The following is a 15,694-nucleotide window of genomic DNA, read 5'->3' as shown; positions in this document are numbered from 1 at the left end:
GATAAAATATAACCTTCTTTATTTGCCTTTTAAAACCTTCACACCCTGGCCCCACCTTATCTTTCCAGCTTCCTTGGACACTTTGCCTCCCACACTTTGCATTTCTGCCGAACTGGCCTTCTCTTTGTTCCTTACACACAACATTCCATTTCCCTTCTTTGTGCTTTTGTACTTCTCATCTCCTGTGCCTGGAATGTACTCTTTCCTTACCTCCACATTATAGAGTCCTTCTCTTCCTAATAAGATGAGGCTCAGACACCATTTTCTTCATGAAGCCCTTCCTGATCCTCCTAACTGTTAGGGCCCTTCCTCCCAAGCCACCTTATATTCAACTACTTTGTACATATTTGTATTTATTAACATTATATTATATATTGCATATATTTTTGTATACTTGTTTTCTCTCCCATAGACTGTAATCTCATTGTAAACAGAGATTGTTTCATTCCCTGTATTTGTATTCCTAGTGCTTAATACAGTGCCTGGCATGTAAGTGAATAATAAATACTTGTTGATTAATTGATTGATTGAAGCTCCCTCCACCAATGCAGCTTGGCATGTTTTCTGTAAGTTAAAGTCTTAGAGAATTACCTTGGGCATGGAAGAGCTAAATGACTTGCCCCTTGTCAACGTATGTGAGTTTTTGTATTGGAAATTAGACCTTGACTAATTCTATTTGTTATACTAAGACTCCTCCCATATCTTTGTGATTGTGTGTATGTGGAAAAGTGTGCATGATACAATGGAAAGAGTACTGAATTTGGAATCAGAGGCACTGGGTTTGAATTCTGACTCTGTCATTTAATAGCTGTGTGACTATGGACAAGTCATTTAAGTTCTCTGGACCTCATCTTCAAAATGAGGGAGTTGGAACTCTAAAGTCCTTTCCCATTCCAATTCTATGATTTTATGAAGTCATATTTACTTAAAATAGTAATATTACCTAGAGCACATAGCAGGAAAATGATTCTATTCTAATGAAATTGGCCATCAAATAGATATTTTTCCTTCACCAGTGTGTGTGATTTTGAGAATTATCTATCATATTACCAGAGTCTGTGACTATAAATAGTGGACAACTGTAAACAACAAAGTTTGACTAATCAAGAACATTTTATTTAGTAACCCAAAGGGATAATTTTCTAAGGGAACTGTCAATGAGTCATTTAAAATCAGACTAGACAAAGCAGTGAAGAAGCTCTCCCTCTGGGAAGAGATGACATCATTAGCTTTATATATTGATTGTGTTGCCTTGATCTTCAAGGGCCATAGAAAAAAGAAAAAAAAATAGTTAATGCTGAATTTCTTCAATGGAAAGATGGTTTGGAGTAAGAATGAATACATTTGGTAAATGATCATTCTTTGGGATATAAAAAAGTTTCATCAGTCTTACAGGGGAATAAAAAGGTTCATGAATCTGACAGGGAAAGGGTTGTACTAAATGAACTTTTGAATGAATACCAGCTACTTAAGGGCAATTACTGATGGGCAGAACTTATAGGGAAGCATATTTTGGCTCAGTGTATTAAAGGCCTTCAAATAGAATGAGCTGCCTTGTGAAGTGTGTAGATTCCCATCATTGGTAGTGCTTAGACAAACACTACAGGACCACTTGCCATAGATATCCAACAAGAGGTGCTTCTACCATTAAGAGGAGGTAGACAAGATGATCTCTTCAATGCATTCCAACTCTAGCATTCTACAGTTCTATATATTAGGCATGCAACAGTGCCTACCATGTTTTACATATAGTAAAGGTTCCATAAGTACCTGTAGCATGAGTGAATTAATTAATGTCTGATAGAGAGAATTCTGACTTTATTTATTAGACCACTTGTATAATTTCTATGTGGAATATAGAATATAATAGATATGTATATATGTGTATGTGTATATGTATGTATATATACATATACACACATATGTGTATGTGTGTATAGATATATTATATATACGTATATAGATATATACACATATATACATTAGAGTTACTTTCCAACTTCTGAATGTTCAGAAGAGACAAATCACCTCAAACGAAGCTGAAGCACCACCCTGTGTTAGTCGCTGATACTTTCTCCTGAATGAACAATTGGTTTGGAATATAAAAATTTAAGATTTATAAAAAGAAATTACTGCTTGTTGTATCGAGTCTGGAGACCTAGGTTCTAGTTCCAGTATTATCACTAGCAGTATATCTTAGGGAAGGCCATATACTTTCTTTCAGCTCCAGTTTTCTTATCTATAAAGTGCAGTGATTGAATTAGATAATCCCCAAGATCTCATACATCTCTAAAATTCTGATTCTAATTCAACTCCGGTTCAATTCAACAAGCACTGACTAAGCACCTACTATGTGCCAGGCACTGTACTAGGCACCGAGAATGCAATTTAAAAATAAAACAGTTCTTGCTATCAAGGAATTTACACTTTATTGGATGGGATACATTGTATACACAGATATAAGTAAATATAAAATATTAAATCCAAAGTAAATTTTATATTGAGGGGAGCACTACTAACAAGGATGGGAGGAAGCAGAAGAAGTTCCTACTGGAACTACCAGTTCAGGATTGGTATACCTTATCTTGAGACGTGTGAGAATCATGTATTTTCAACAAGCATTTTCAGACTCGAATTCATGCCTCTCTGTGAATTTCCTCATCAATTTCATACCACAACTGTCAATTTCACACTGAACAGTAACTGGGAACAAAGAAAGCTTGGAACAAATATAAGGATGACCAGTGAAGGAAAAGGATTTTTATTTTCTTTATAAAATAAAGAATGCTTGCTTTATTTAGTGACTCAAGGTTATGAAATGAGGGGTGACTAAATAGGGATAAGGAGCAAGAGTTCTTAACTTTTTTTGGATCATTGACCCCTTTAGCAATCCATTGGTGAGTCCAATGGACTTTTTCTCAGAATGATGTCTTAAGTTCATAAAATAAAATACATAAGATTACATAGGAAACCAGTTATATTGAAATGCATTTATCAAATATGTATTTTAAAAATCAAATTTATGTATCCCAGATTAAAAACTCTTGATCTAGAGACACTGGATTGACTCTAAAATAGCCTCAGTTTCCCTGAGATTCTCTGGACTGAGAGCTATGTCTCTACTGAACAAAATCCCGATTTCATTTTACACCACTGGGCTGGAAATGAACTAGTTCCAGTGATGAATCTTTGGATAGTGAAGAGATTTGAGATGATGTTTTTCTCTTCCCTTTTTCTGAAGTTCTTGAGAAAAAAAATCTAGAGAACAGGCTGGATTGTCACTCCTTTCTGCCTTGGAGTTAATGTGTGTCATTCTAATTTCTTCTGTAATAAATTAATATAAATACTTTCAATTACAGAATTTGGTTCCAGATGAGGATATTTAAATGTATAAAGTTCCCAGCCAGGTGAACCTCCAAATCCATGGATTTAGGGTTGGATTAAAGACTCAACTTTAGATTTTTAGAGCTGAATGATTGTGGGGAGGGGTGTTTATGTATATGTATGAGTATATAGTCTCCCACAGTATATATTTTTTACGTTGGCTGATTTTTAATGAACATGAACTACAAAATACTGCAGGATATCATAAATGGCCATGAAATGAGATAGCAAGCCATAAAACATCTTAGGGATCATAAATATCTGGTCATTTGCTATTTCCAAATAGAAACTCAAACAATATCAATTCAACTCAATGCTGGCTGTTCCAGCCTGTGAGATTTGGCACCATTCCAGTCATAATAGCTTAGGGCGAACCTGATCTTTTTGTGGAAAAGAAAGTGTTCATTAAAATGGGTTTCTGTGGATTGTTTTAGATACTGTGCTAATCAAGGATTGTTAAAAAAAAACCCAACAAAGAAACAACAAAAACCTTCTGCCTCTATCTCCAGTATCAGATTAGATTACGGGACCAAAAATATTGAATGCCTCATGGGCTCACACTGTACGTGTGTGGGTATTGTGGAGTCTAGGGGCCCTTTCTGTGGGAGCGGTCTGGTAATGAAGAAAACTTTGTACTGAATGAATAGACTTTCATGGAGCATATTGCCATACCTGTCATTTGGTGTCAGGTCCAGACTGACTCTGACCGGGATTATCACATGGTCTGAAGTGGGTAGTGAGTTTCTCTTCATTGGAAATCTTTAGGCAAAGGCTGACCACTTGTTAAATGTGTCATGGTAGAGGATTCATTTTGGATATCGGTGAGACCAGTTGGCCACTGAGGACTTTGCTAACTAAAATTCTGTGATTCTGAAGAGAACCAGGTGAGCATCTTGTAGTAGGGAAGGCATTTTATTTCAAGTTAAAAGACCTGGGTTTGAATTTCAGCTTTGCTATTTATTGTCTCTGTGACTATAGGAAAGTTATAATGCCTCTGGGCCTGACTTTCTTCATCTGTAAAATAAAGTCTCTTCCAGTTCCAGAGTAGTTACGGGTAGGTGATACTAAGCAGATCTTGGTGATGTGGGCTCTGGGGGAGGAGGTGACAGTTCTGGACTTAATGTACCCTAGGAAGAATCTGGACCTCTGTTGGCTCTACAACTGCCTCCAGTATCCTTGGGATTCTCTGGCCTGAGGGCACTTCTCATGAGAGTTTATTCACATCCCTGGGTTAGAACTGAGACAGTTTCCGATGATAAAGAGGAAGGCATGAGACGATTGCTGTTTACCTCACTATGGTCTCTTGCTGAATAGCTTGGGCTCTCTCTGGACATATTCCTGCCTGAGTTCTGTGATATAGTAGCAGATAGAATATTGCTTCCAACAGATGTCCTTTTGTAGGTAGAGTGTTGCAATGGACAGAGTATAAGATCTTGACTCGGAGGTTGTGGGTTCATATCTGGGCTCTACTACTTATTATTTATAGGAGGCAGCTAGATGGCTCAGTGCTGGACCTGGAGTCAGAAAAACCTGAGTTCAAATCTAGTCTCAGATACTTATAAGCTATGTGATCCTGAGCAAGTCGCTTAACCTCCATATGCCATACTTTCCTCATCTGTAAAATGGGAATAATCATAGCACTTACCTCCCAGGGTTGTTGTGAGTATCAAATGAGATAATAAATATAAAATACTTAGCAAAGTGCATGGGACGTATAGTTATTTGTTGTTATTGTTTAGTCATGTCTGACCCCTCATGACCCCATCCATAGTTAGTGATGTATAAATGTTAGCTATTATTATTATTATTACCCCCTATCTACGAGGATTGTTGTGAGGTTAAAATGAGATATTATCTGTAAAGTGCTTTGCAAACCTTAAAGCATTATATAAATGCTATTATTATTACTACTACCACAACTATTACTATCAGTGTGAGCATTAGCAAGTCATTTAATCTTTAGAGGACTCAGTTCCTCTGTAAAATGAGGGAAGAGTGCCCTTAATGACCCCTAAAATCTCTTCCAACTCTAAATCTATGATCCTATGATTTCAGTTCTACCCTTTCACTTACTTGCTTCTGCTTATTCTTCCACATCCTTGGAAAAAACCACTTAAAGTCAGTGTCACTTTCTGTATCTGTAAAATGGAAATTAGTACTTACATCATCTACACCCTAAGGTTAATGTTCAGTCAATGCTTTGTAAACTACAAAGCACTATATAAATGTGAACTTTTATTAATATTAACATTAAGTCCAATAAGTTCAATCTCTTCAGCTTGCTTTGTTACTAATCTGGACTGACCTTTCTTGGCTACATACAGCCTTGCCAGTTATGACTGACAGCTGTCTATCACCATTGGAATAGGCAGATATATATTTCTTTTGCTCCATAGGAATTAGTACATTAAGGCTCCAAGGGACAAGAATTTCTCAGATGGTGAAACTGAGGCATAGAAAGGTTAAATGATTTTTCCGGAGTCCTGTAGCCATTGGATGTTGAACTGGAAATCAAATTTCCAAATGTTTAGACCCATGCTCAGTTCTATCAACTCATTGATTTCTTCTGTACTGCTTTAGAGTTTCTGTCTTCAAATAAGAAGCCCAGTATACCAGTGTGAGACAAGGGAATATACTCCATAGTGCCCAAATGAGTGATTGGCTCAGCCCTGTAACCTGAACACTCTAATAAAAACACACGTTTATGTAATTTATAGCCAAATTAATCACTAGAGTGGCTTAGTGAAAAGAGAGCCACATAGGTCACTGAGGACTCGTGTGTCCTCTCAATGCACTGAAATCATTGATCCCTTATGAAGTGCTGCAAGTGCTACATCCCTGATGAAGTGCTATTAATTAGTCTTGCCCCAAAACAATGAAAGACTTACCTTTTGTCCTTGAATTCCCAGTATGTACCTAGTGCCAGGCACATAGTAATAAATGAATCAACCAGAATTTATTAAGCATCTATTATAAGCCAGGCACTATGCTAGAGATTGGGGTTATAAAGACTAAAATGAAATATTACCTGCCTGCAAGGAGCTTACATAGTAGGTGTTTAAAAAGTATTTGTTGAATTGAATTGGCTGAACTAGAATCTGGACCCAGCTTTTTTTTTATTCCGAGTCAGTGTTCTTTCACTGTACTAGGCTGCTTCCAGACTGCTAAGGTCCCTTCTGGTCCTAAAGTTCTATACCCCAATGAGTCACATAAGTAACACCAAGGTAGGCCCTCTCAAGTCTTTCATGGTTCCCATTAAAGTGTAAATATAGATGTAGCTTTGCAAAATGTGGGCAACCATTTGTGAAGACAGGACCTTGGGGGATCAAAGCCTTTGGGAAAGAGTAGAAATTAATTTTGAAGCCAGGGACTTCAAAAGACACATCATTAAGCACTGATTAATTTCAGTAACTCTTTTTGGGCAAGACAAATTAACAGATTTCTTGTAGCACTTCATAAAGGATCGATGATTTCAGTGCAATGAGAGCACATGGGAGTTCTCAGTGACTTACGCAGCCCTGTTTGCACTGGGCCACTCTAGTGATTAATTTGGCTATGAAGTATACAGAGGAAGGTTATTCATAATTGCCTCTGGTGATGAAGTGCAGCCAGATTTCCTGTGAAATGGGACTGTGGTGTGAAGACACAGACTGGCTATCTGACTTTGTCTGTAATTAGTAATGTGCTTTGGAACACAGTTTTCCCATTTGTGCATTATTTCAATCATGTGGTAAGAATAGAAACTGGCATTAAGAGCAAAATGGCTAAACCATGCCAGGACTTAGTGGGAGTTCATCGTCCTGTCTAGGAAGAATGAGAACTGGTTGTGAAGTTGTTCATAGCTTTGCTTCTTTTAGGAGTGAAGAAATCTATGGGACACAGAGGGGAAAAAAAGTCTGCTTTTAAGAGATAATTTTGGATTATGAAGGTTTCATTAGAAACCTCAGTTTTTTCCTTACTTTGCTGAGGGAACTTAGTAGTTTTCCTTAGAAAGAAGTGAATCATTAGAATGACCCTTTTCCTTACCATCCCTATTTATTTCTGAACTGCATCTGGGATATAGGAAGATTGGAAAAAGATAAACATATCTTTTGTGTGCCCCCAATATTTTGTATGCCTCATATACCAAGAGACAGGGTGGCTTTGTGGAACATGTGATGGAATCAGGAGATATTAGTTAAAATCCTGATTTCTGTGTGTCTGGCCTGGAGTCAGGAAGACCTGAATTCAAATTTGACTTCAGACATTTACTAGTTGTGTGACTCTGGCCAAGTTGCTTAACCTATGTTTGCCTCAGTTTCCTTAATTATAAAATGAGAATAATGGCATCTACTTTCCAAGGTTATTGTGAGGATCAAATAAGATAATAGTTGTAAAGTGCTTAGCATTAGTGCCTGGCACATAGTAAGCACTGTATAAATGTTAGCTATTACTATATCACTTCAGGATTTCCATGTTTGATTAGATGGCACTTTACAGTAATTTGTGAAGACAATTCTTCCTTCCTCTTCCCACGACTAAGCATAATAGATGATTTCAGCACACTTAAGTCAACAATGTTACTCGTCTATGGTTAGGAGCGAGGTTTCTCTATTCCTATTCTTTTGGATAATTGGAAAAGTAGATAAAATTATGATAATATTGTGGCAGTGGCCACCCCCACTGTATGTCCTTTGGGTGAATATAGTTATTAGAGAGGCAGCAGATATAGTAGAGAAAGATCTGGGCTTGGAATCAAACAGATCTGTGTTCAGTTTTTGCTTCTGACATAGACTGGCTGTGTGACCTTGGGCAAGTAACTTAAGCCTCAGTGCCCCAGGTAACTCTCTAAGTATCTAAGTTTCAGATGAGTTATCTGTCTACATTGGCAGAGTGAGTTCCCCACAGCAATGATATCCCTGGGCTGGATCAAAAAGAAATTCAGGTGACAGAGTTTATTTTAACAGCAGCATGTCCTTTGGAATTACTGACTCTTTTCTATCGTTTCTCTAACCTTTTCCTCATTTCGCCTTTGTTACAGTTATATCATGGTATGTGGTATAAAGAGCACTAGACTGGGAGTCAGAAGACTTGTGTTCTAGTCTCAGTTCCTGTGTCTTCTAGAAGTATAATCTTGGGCAAGGTACTTAACTTTCCCTATTCTTTTTCCTCATCTGTAAGATGGGGAAATAAGTACACAGTATCTAGCTAGGTGGCACAGTGTTGGGTCTGGAGTTAGAAAGATCTGAGTTCAAATTTGGACTCAAACAATAGCTCTGTGACCCTGGGCAAATCATTTAACCTCTGCTTCAGTTTCCTTATCTGTAAAATGGGGATAATAGCTATACCTACCTCCCAGGGTTGTTGTGAGGATCAAATGAGATAATATTTTAAAAATGCTTAGCATAGTGCCTGCTATAGGAATAATATATATAACACATATAAATATGTGATATAAATACATACGTATAACATATAAAACATATATAAATGTGATTTGTTATTTTTATTTATTATTATTATTATTGCTTCAGAGAGATGTTGTGAGGTTCAGTTAAGATGATTCTTGTAAAGTGCTTTGTAACTGTTAACTAGTGTTATGCCTGTGTCTTTTCCTGTCTTCTTCCCCAATTCCTGCCGTTTATCTTGCTGAGACAAGCATGGGTCCACAACACAAACTATCATCACTTTTATATACCACACACATTCCACTGGTGGTACTTACCTCTAGCTGAATTCTCTGACATATGCAAGGGAGAAGGGAAATGGGAACAAGCATTTATTAAGCATTGACTAGGTGCCAGATACTATGCTAAGTGCTAATTGATCTTTGTTACAACTCTGTGCGGTAGGTGTGCTATTATTATCCCCATCTTACAGATGAGGATATTGAGACACAGAAGTTAAATGACTTTGCCAGGATCACACAGCTTGTAAGTGTCTAAGGCCAGATTTGAACTCAGGTCTTCCTGACTCTAAGTCCAGTGTTCTGTCTACTGAGTAGCTGTCCTAAAAGCTAGGTTTTTTTTTTAAAGACACAATAAAAATCCCACCTGCCTGACTCTGTTCTCAATTATTTCATTTGCCATGAGAAACAAAATGGCCTATGAATTCTGCTGCTGCTGCTGCTGCTGCTGAATTAATGAATTAATTCATCATGATGAATGATGAATTAAAACATAGCTGTTGCTCTTTGACTAGCTTTTAGGGTGAATCCATGAAATGAGAAGACAAGGAGGTGATGCAGTTAGACATTATAAATGAGTATAACTGATTAACATTAACCTCTCCATTATTAAGAGGACTATGAGAAAGATTTGTTATCTAAAACCCATTCTATGTATTTTTGGTATTTACCTTTTGGCCAATCATGAGCAAAAGTTCAGTTAGAAAGTCTACTGACTATGGAGTCAGAGGATATCAATTCACATTCTACCTTTGCCACTTGCTACCTGTGTAATCTTGAGCAAGTCATATAGCTTCCTTAGACTTCATTTTCCTAAGCGCAGCTAGGTGGTACAGTGAATAGAGCATAGGCCCAGGAGTCAGGAAGACCTAATTTCAAATTTGGCCTCAGCGCTGGCTGTGTGACCCTGGGCAAGTCATTTAACTCCATTGCCTCAAACAAAAAAAAAAAAAGACTTCATTTTCCTCATCTGTAAAAAAGAGAATGTTGAATTAGGTTTTTTTTAAAGGTTCATTCCAGTTCTAGATATTAATAGCACCTCCTCTCAAGGATGGTAGAGAGGGAAAGAGAGAGAAACTCACACAAATCCATTTCCCTCACTATTTTTAGCTTTTGTTACATGCATTGATGGCATGGAGTTTGAAATCCTGGGTAAATGATTCATTCTGTTTCTGTCCCCTGTTATAGATAATTGAGAGGGAGATAGAGATTCAGATGCAGAGGCTAAAATAGGTAGGAAGGTGAGACCCAGAAGAGTTAGGTCCCGATGAATTTCTAACTTTAAAATTAGAATTTCTAGTATGATGCAACTGTAGGGAGCAAGGGAATGACAAGACTGTGGCAGTTTCATCCTGGGTGAGTTTATAAGTCCTTAGTTCTAACACTGGAAAGATTGCAGAGACCATGTAATGTAATCCCCTTATTTTATAGATGAAGAACGTGAGACCACAGAGGTTAAGTGATTTGGCCAAGGTAGTGATCGTCAGAGGCGGAATCTGGGATCCAAGTCCTCTGATTCCAAAGACCATAATATTTCTACTATATCACACAGTGTCCTCATTGCAAGGATGTTTAAATAGTATTTATGAATGGAGCATAAAGAATTAATGACCCATTAAGATAAATGCAATCCCTGGGCCAGCTTCATTAGTCTCTTACAACTGACTTCACACTCATAAAAACTGGTATCAGTCATTTTAGTTCTCTCACTATTCCTCTGATTGGACCAAACCCAATCCCCTAATGTGGTGTATCAATGTACTGAAAGAATGTGTAGTCATAGAATTTAGAGCGGAAATAGGCTTTGGGTATCACTTAGTCCTAATACCTCATTTTACATGTGAAGCTCAGAGAATTCACATTTTTTTCCCAAGGCCTCTCAGTTAAGTTAAAGGCAGACCTAGGACTAGAACCGAGATTTCCTGACCCCTAATCCAGGATTTGTGACTTGATGTTGGAGATTGTCTCATGTGGGATGTGACCATGTGGCAGTTTTTCCTAAGGATGAGCGAGCATTTCTCTGAACATGGTTGCCTGTTCAGATGAGAAACCCTGTCATCCTTTCATACACCTGGGATGAGCATCCCAGATCATAGTGGAGGGCATGGCCACAGATGTGGCCCAGGTTCATCAGTAATTGCTAGTCTTTGTTTGGAAAGCTCTGCTGAAGCTGTTTATTTAGACCTCTACTTTCTTAGCCTTTGTCAGTAGACATTGGGGTAGATTATTTACCACTACTCGGTTTATATTTTTATGTCCAAAGGAAAACAGGAACTTTTAATTTTCTTTTTCAGAAAGTAGGCATCAAATTGGAGTCTCTTTTCCTTAGTCAAGTACTCTGGTGCATCTTGGGAAGTATATGAAGACAATGGATATTGTGAAAGTCAATGTTTGGCTGGTGGGGGCCATGGAGATAAATTTTATTCACAAAATCATGAGAAAGACAGGTTCTATGCAACTCAGATTTACCAGACAAAAAATACGAACAAGAAATGAGAAGAAGGAAGAAAGCATTGTTTACATTCTATTTCAAAATATTTATGGCCATTTTTGGACACTTCAACTTGAGAAAGATTTATTAAGCACTTACTATGTGCAAGGCTCAGTGCTAGGTGACAGAGATACAAAACATTTAAAAAATGTTGAAATTTTCCTATATGTTTTGTCTTCCCAATCAAAATGTGAATTCTTTGAGAGCAGAGACTGGGTGGATTTTGCATTTGGTTCCCAGAATTTAGCACAGTGCGAGAGACATAGTAAGTGTTTGATAAAAAACTTTTACATTCCATTACATAACAACTGTAGTGATAGCTAAAGTTTATAGAGAGCTTTTAGGCTTGCAAAGCACATTATATGTATTATCTGATTTGAACGTCAGACAAACCTATGAAGGAGGTGCTATTATTATCCCCATTTTACAGATGAGAAACTTGAGCCTGAGAGGCTAAAAAAGTGACTTGCCCATCCTCTCACATCTAGTTAGTGTCTATTGAAGTATTATAAATTACTTCAAGTCCATTGCTTTGTCCACAATGCCGCATGTGCCATGCCCATATATAATTCAAGAAAAGCTAAATAATCTGTTACGATTCTAATCACCAGTAACGTCAGTGATAACAGCACTAACCGATTTATATTTTTACCGATGCTCCTTTAAATACCAGTATGCTCAGAAAAGTAATAAGAAAAGGTTGAATGCCAAGAGAATGAGGCCATTCAGAGTAGGGAGCTCCCATCGACTTCAAATCACATTATAATTCAGGCCCAATGTAAACAGGGCTATAATAGTAATATTAATGAAATCCTAAACCTGAGCTGAATGTGCCAATGAAAATCAAAAAGAGGAAATACAAAGGTTTTCCTGGCAGAGGGAGCTTGTCTATCATGGACTATATTGTATGTATTAACAAAGAAATCTATTACCAAAAGTAGTTTATGTGTAGATTATGTTCTTTGAAGAGAGTTGAATGTACTAAAGCAGAGCTCTACTTCTGATTACTATTAGCAAACTGGGACCTTAATCTCTCTGTGCCTCAGAGTTCTCTTGGGTGAAAATACCCTTCCCTCCTTGCCTCACATCTTTATTGTAAGGATCAAATGAGATAATTTATGCAAAAGCAACTTGAGAAACTAAGATGCTACAATGATTCAGGGATATTGTTTATACTTTTAACAGCAAGCTTATCTTACTCTAAACTTTTATGCCTTGGTAGTGCGGTATTTCTTTGCACAGGCTAGAAAAAAAAGACCACAAAACAAAACATGTACAATTTGGTTGTCACAACACTGCAGTTTGCTTTTGCCTATCCCCAGGCTTTTAAATTCACCACACTAGCTGGAGGCCTCACCTTGGATTCCTGCCTCACAGGTACTTCCCCTCAAACCCCATCTCCCCAAGCCCTTTATATTTCCATTGCTCTGAGTAATAACAAAAAGAGACTTTGGAAAGTGTTCATGCATAAGCATGAATATTTCCATCATCTCTAAGGTACCTTCCAATTCTAAATCTTTGATGATGCCAGTGATGATATATTTGTTTTGTTTTATTTGCTTTTAGCTTCAGACTTTCCAAAATGAATTAAATGGATTGGATATTTTACCTTCACTTAAATAGTTAACTTCCTTCCACTCTCCCCCAAAGTTGATTAAGTAGTTTCAATTAGCTACTGCTTAAGCAAGGTAAGTAATGCCCAATTGTTCTATATTTTAATCACTTAAGGAGCTGTGTGTGATTCTTTTTGAGTGCCAACACTTGTCATAATCCCTTTAGGACTTAACAGATAGATTTTACGGGTTGAAGTGGCTAAATAATTAATCGCTCTGAGGCCAACCTGGTAAAGAGCTTTTCCAAACTTAGCTAAGTTAGTCCTTGGTTGAAGAATGTACAATTCATCCTTTTTGGGAAAGGGCCTTCTGGAGTTCACGTTCTGCTGACTTAGCTTTCAAGACATGCCCTAAGGGAACTATAGAGCAGGACTTTAGTGTATTCATGGAAAGCTGAGTCATCTTGTACAGTTATTAAAAAACAATAGGAGAAATGCTATTAGCCTAATTTGATTCCTAACTCTATTTTCAGAGTTCAAAAAGAAAGTACTTATAACCTAAAAGATATATAGGTCCCATCACTAACTTGAGTTATGTCCCTATACCTTCCTTTTCCACTTGCTGTGTGGTCACCTACATGTGCTGTTGCCACTTTCCCCCCATATATTCCCTCTTTAACATTTTGAGGCCTATCTTCTTCCACAACAATCTACTGAAGTTGCTCTTTTGAAGAAATGATATCCTAACTGATGGATCCAATTGTCTTTTATCTTCAGTCTTCATCCTTTTTGAGCTTTCTGTTATATTTGACTGTGCTGATTGCTCTGCCTGTGAAAACTCCACTGGTCCCAGTGACGTTAACCTTTCATGGGTACTCATTGTTCCTTCACTATTTCTGTTACTAAGTCTTCTTACTCCTGCCCCGTGAATATTGTCATTCCATGAGTTTTTCTTTGGTCCTTTTTTTTTCTCTCCATCTATAATCTCTTTTACTCTAATGGCTTTAACTATTGCCTCTAGATGTATGAATACCAAATCTATCACCCTACTTTTGAATTCTTTCCTAAGTCATAGACCCACATTTCCAACTATCTATTAGACAGTTCTGCCTGGATTTACCACCAGCAGCTGAAACGCATCATGTCCAAAAATAGATTTATTGTTTGCCCTTCTAAACCTTGCTCCTACTTCTAACATCCTTATTTCTGTTAATGACACAATTCCCTGTTAACCAGACTCAAAATCTCAGTACCATCTTTAAATCCGTCCCCTATCCTCCCTAGCATCCAGTTAATTGCTAAGCTCTATCCAACTCCAAAACATCACATTTCTACTCCTACTACTCTGTGAAAGTTCCCCATTACATCTAGATTTTTCAATAGTTTCTTTACCAATAATTTTTCTTATAACAACCTCTCTGTCTTCTCACCCATTCTCCTCATAGCTGCCTGATTACTCATTCTACGGCACACTTCTGACTATTTTAACTCAGTGCTCATAAATATTTGATATCTCTATTTTGCATGTTGAAACAGTCTAAACTCTGCCTGCCATTTACGATCTTTCATGACTTAGCCTAACCTTACATTTCTAGTTTTATCTTAAACTGCTTCCCTCGGCCCTGCCTTCAAGGGGAGCAACTAGAATAATGAGTAGTTGCAGAGAAGACAAACTCAGTTTGATATGAGGAAAAACTTACTAATGACTAGAGCAATTCAAAAGAGGAGTAGGCTGATTCCAGGAGAAGTGGGTTTTCCTTCAATAGAAGTCTTTAAGAGAAGGCTGGATGACTACTTGCTGTCTATGACATAGAGAGAATTAGGTTGTATAATATTATCAATGAGGTCCCTTTCAGCTTTGAGCTTATAATACATTATGGAGATGGGATTGGATTTGTGATTTCATCAGTATTAGGAACTCTCCCTCCAACAATGAATATTTGTACCTTCTTTTTTAAAAAAATAGTATTTTATTTTTTCCTAATTACATGTAAAGACAAAATTTAAAAATTTCGGGTTCCAAACTTTCTCCCTCCCTTATTTATACCCTAGCATGGTAAGCAATTTGATATAGGTAACACATATGCAATCATGTAAAACACATTTCTATATTTGTCATGCTGTGAAAGAAGAAACAGAACAAAAGAAAAAACCATGAAAAAATAAAGAAAGTAAAGCTATGCTTTGATCTGCATTCAGACTCCATCAGTTCTTTCTCTGGATGTGGATAGCATTTTTCATCATGAGTCCTTTGGAATTGTCTTGAATCATTGTATTGCTGGGAATAGCTGTCATTCATAGTTGATCACTGTACAATATTGCTGTTACTATGAACGATGTTCTCCTGGTTCTGCTCACTTCACTTTGCATCAGTTCATATAAGTCTTTTAGATTATTCTGAAGACTGGCACCTTCTATGTACCTTAGAGTCTTAGAGAGTTGCTTGGGACACTAACTAAGAAGTTAAATGAGGTGCCTGGGGTCACACTGTCACTGTGGGTAAGAGGTAGTACTCAAACCCAGATATTCCTGATTCTGAAGCCAGTTCTCCATCCCCTCTGCTTTGTTGCTTCTTCCATGTTATACATCTACCCAACTGGAG

Source organism: Vombatus ursinus, unplaced genomic scaffold (assembly GCF_900497805.2).
Source record: "Vombatus ursinus unplaced genomic scaffold, bare-nosed wombat genome assembly UNPS02015255.1, whole genome shotgun sequence".
In the NCBI taxonomy this organism is placed as follows: domain Eukaryota; kingdom Metazoa; phylum Chordata; class Mammalia; order Diprotodontia; family Vombatidae; genus Vombatus; species Vombatus ursinus.
The sequence above is the reverse complement of the archived record's forward strand: the minus strand, read 5'-3'. Positions refer to the sequence as shown.